The sequence below is a fragment of the Tupaia chinensis genome, unplaced genomic scaffold, assembly GCF_000334495.1.
Source record: "Tupaia chinensis unplaced genomic scaffold, TupChi_1.0 Scaffold000624_1, whole genome shotgun sequence".
NCBI lineage: Eukaryota > Metazoa > Chordata > Mammalia > Scandentia > Tupaiidae > Tupaia > Tupaia belangeri.
Genome location: NW_006160144.1, coordinates 744105 through 748496, shown reverse-complemented (window position 1 = coordinate 748496; position 4392 = coordinate 744105).

Sequence of the window (4392 nt, the reverse complement as noted above, 5' to 3'; positions counted from 1 at the left end):
AGTCCCGGACCCAGTGGCTTAAACTCATGCTGGGCGTGTGTGCGTGCCCAAGATCCTGAGAGGAGAATGGAGGAGAAGGGATTGTGGCATGGCCGCCCCCCCGGGGGGTGATTTCTCACTTTCTATCTCTTTATCTCTCTCTGTCTTTCTGGCTAGCCCATGCGCCCTATAGCAAAAACCTCTCCAAAAAAAAACAAAACAAAACAAAAAAACACAAAGAAAATTCATGCAGGGTGCGTGTGTGTTCATGCCTAAAATCCTGAGAGGAGAATGGAGAAGGGATTGCAGCATGGCCATGACCCCTTGGGAGTGATTTCTCACTTTCCTTCTTTGTCTTTCTCTGGTAAGCATGCACCCTATTAAACAACAACAACAACAACAACAACAACAAAACCCTATTAAAAAAAATCAAGCTCAAAAACCTTTGCACTGGCGCAGAGCTCTAGAAGTTTAGCCAAAAGCACATTTGGTAGCCACTTTAAAACTCCCGGTAGACAACCCCAAATCTCTTTGCTGCTGGAATTCTTGGAGAGAGAAAACCTGGGTCTGTGAGGTCCACAGTGGTTCCAAACTGCTACTTTAGCCACCGCACATAATAAACTCCTCCAGATTGAATCTTGCTGGGGCTGGCATGTTTGACCAACTCCCCAGATGTTGCAGGGAGCGTGGTGTCTGATTCTGGGGACTTCTACAAGATGAGAACAGACCACACTGCCCTGGGCAGTTCCTGAAGGCAGTGGGTACAGGCTGGACAAAGTCCGATTAAAAAAAAAATTCTCTTTTATTTATTTATTTATCATTATTATTATTTTCTTTTTATTCATCATTGAGCATGTCTGTGTGCATGTGAGAGTGAGAGAGAGAGGAGCATCCTTCATAGGTCTGGTTATGCCACAGTCCCCTCCTTCTAGCCCTCCAGCCTGTTGGATCTTGGGTACTTGTGTGAATGTCTGGTGTGTTTCAGGCTAATGGTCCAGGGATTCAAAGATTCAAACTGTGGTCGCCATATGGACTCCGGTTTTCCTTGAGCAATACATTACTGTTGTGCCATGGAACTGGCCATATTTATTTAATAGACAGATAAAAATGTTATATACTTAATAGTGTATAACCTGATATTTTGAAATATGTACGCACTGGGGAATGGCTGAATCAAGCTAGAGAACTTATGCTTTACATCACATACATATCATCTGTTCATGATGACAACACGTAAAATCGACCCTTGTAGTTTTCAGGTACGTGACATGTTCTTAGGAACCGCAGACATCATGTAGTGTACTAGATGTCTTGAACTTGTTCCTCCTATCTGACTGAAATGTTGTATCTTTGACCAGTATCTCCTCACCCACTCCTGCCTCTCAAAGGTTATTTTAATTTACTTGCTATAGGGCGTGTGGGCTTGTCAGAGAGAGAGATGGAGAGAGAGGGAGAGAGAAAAAGAGAGTGAGAAATCACCCCTTTTCCCCCACGGGGATGGCCATGCTGCAATCTCTTCTCCATTCTCCTCTCAAGATTTTGGGCATGGACGCACATGTGCATGCGCGCGCACACACACACACACACACACACACACACACACACACACCTGTTTTTCATGCCGCTGGGTTTGGGATTGAGACTGCTCAGTTGGCCTTGTGGGATCCAGCCACCTTCACCTCCTTGCCACCTACTGGTCCACGGTTTTCCATGATTTATTCCAAGCTCTATAATTCTAGTGCAGGCATACTGTTATCTGGATGTTTCAGAATTTATTTAAGGAGTTCCCTGTTGGCAGGCATTGGGGTCATTCCCAGGTATTTGCTACTACAGATAAACCTGCAGGGGGTGTCCTTATTTGTTTACAGGTGCTCTTCAATTTACAATGGTGTTGCTTCCTGATAAACGCCACTGTAGGTTGAAAATATTGTAAGTAAAACACTGTGTTTACCACACGACCTATGTAATATCATAGCTTAGCCTAGCCTACCTTGAATGCGCTCAGACCTCTTATGTGCTACAGCATCTGCTGGGCCTGGTACCATCTTAAAGTTGAAAAACTATTAGTGACACCATCATAAATTGGTATTAGGTACATTTCTTCAAGTGTTTCTACAGACCTAATTTTTTTAGTTCTTTCTCTCTCTCTTTCTTTCTTTCAGACATGGTCTTGTTATGTTGCTATTCTCTTGTTTTAGTTTCCCAACTGCGACTACAGGTGTACCACCATGTAAAGCTCTTTTTAAAAATTCTCTTTATAACAATTGCATGAGCTCTGGTGCATGCACTCGCCAGAGAAAGACAGAGATAGAAAGATAATTAAAAAGCATATCCCACGGGGTGTGATCACTTCACAGTCCTTTTCCTCAGTTTCTCCATCCTGATTGGATTTGGGGCAGGCATGCATGTGTGACTGGCATGTTTTCCAAGCCACTGGGACTGGATTTCAAACTGTGGTCAGCCATGTGGGCATCCAGCTTAACCATTAGGCTCTCAGGTTGGCCCCAGCTCTTCTTTTAGACATGGTTGGGCTATGTTGCCCAGGCCATACTCATGTATGGTCCTCCCATCTCAGCATTCCTGAATCACTGGGATCCCAGGTGCACACCATCACGTGGGCCTTTAGCGTGGACTGAGAATCCAACCTGGGTTTCCCATATGGTCCTAGCCTGTGGGACACCGCACCTTAACAGTGCAGGCCACTGCAACTGGAACCACAGCCTCAATTTAATGAGCTAAGTAAAGGTTCTGGGTCAAAGGTCATGAATATTTTACATTTAGTTCTTATGAGTGTTGCCAAATTGTCCTGCAAAGTGATTGAATCTGTTTGCCTCCCTACTAAGGTGGGCTGGTAGAGCCGGGCATCTAGATGTCAAGGAGTTCACCCACAGGGTGTCTCTGGGCTGGGCCTCAGACAGAGCTTGGTACAGCCTGCCTCTTCCACGTACTGTATGAGTCAGATGGGAGTAGGGCCAGTGCTAACAACCTTTTTCAGAATTCTGAGATGCAGTGTTAGGCCATTAGGAAGAAATGCCCAGTTGTGCATTGGTGGCAAGGTTTTGTGTTTGGGATGCAAGGTGTCGTAGAGTATTAGTTATCCTGTTGAAGCTTCCTCTTTGGAGGAATATATACTTCCATGGCTGATAGCACCTTGAAGATCATCTGATAGAACACCTTTTATTTTACAGACATGCAGAAAGGGAGATCCTGAGAGGTGAAGTGACTTGCCCAGGAACACACAACTTATTTAGTAGCATTGGTCAGGTCTAGCTCTGGGAATTCCTGTCTCCTGGCCACAGTGATTTCTTCACTATATCCTGTCAGAGACAAAGGACTGTCTCCTGCATGACCCTGAGGTGGAGGGGAGAGGGACAGGCATCTTGGTATAGGAAGTGACTAGAGTGAGGGTAAGGAGGAGGGGAATGAACATTTATGGATTATTTACATGTTAAGTATTATGCCCATATTGGGGAACACAGGGGTAAGGAAACAGCTATTTGGGGTCTCCAGTGCTTGGCTCACATGACTGAGTTAGACCTGGCAGATATTAGAGAGCATAATAAATTCTTGAACGAGGGGGCCAGCAGATGGTTTACTGGTTAAGACGTTGAACTCCCACATGGCAGACTGTGGTTCAAATTTGGGACCTGGTGGTTTGAAAATCATGCCAAGTGTATGTGTATATGTGCCCAAAATCCCAGAAGGAGAATGGAAGAGAAGGAATTGCAGCATGGTCATCCCCCCTAGGGGATGACTTCTCACTGTCCCTGTCATTGTCTCTCTTCAGCAAGCACACATACCCTATGACAAAAACAAATAAAAATTCTCGAATAGGAATGTGACATAGAATCAAAGAGGCATGGGTCCTTGGAAAGAGGTGAAGGGACACACCTGAGGTCGCATGTTCAGTGGTTTAGCAAGGGCAGTTTAAGGCCAAGTTCTTCTGCTGGTCTGTGTATTTTCCTTACAACATTCATTGTTTTTACTCTCCCTGCCTTACTAGGTTTCCCAGAGGCTGGGTATTAATTTTAGACCACAGCCATACAGAGGATGGGACTGTCCAAGGACAGGCTTTGTGCAATCTTCAGCACATGGCTACCGAATTTACCCAGTTAGAGATGATTACTAGACATGATCTGGTTTCACTTATAAGGGCAGGGCCTTCTGACCCAAGGGTTGGTGTAAGGGTTTGGCCAGTGGGAAAAACATTTGAACTGTCCAAAGGTGGTCCACCAGCTTAGGCCAAAATCCTTCCAGTCTTTTCCTCATGTCCCACCTGCCATCCATCAGCAAGTCCTGGAATGGATGGTGGTGTAGTCTGACCACACCATCAACACCACTACCACCCAAACCCAAACTGCTGCCATCTGTTGCCCGGATTATTTTAACAACTTCTTAATTAGTCTCTTTCCC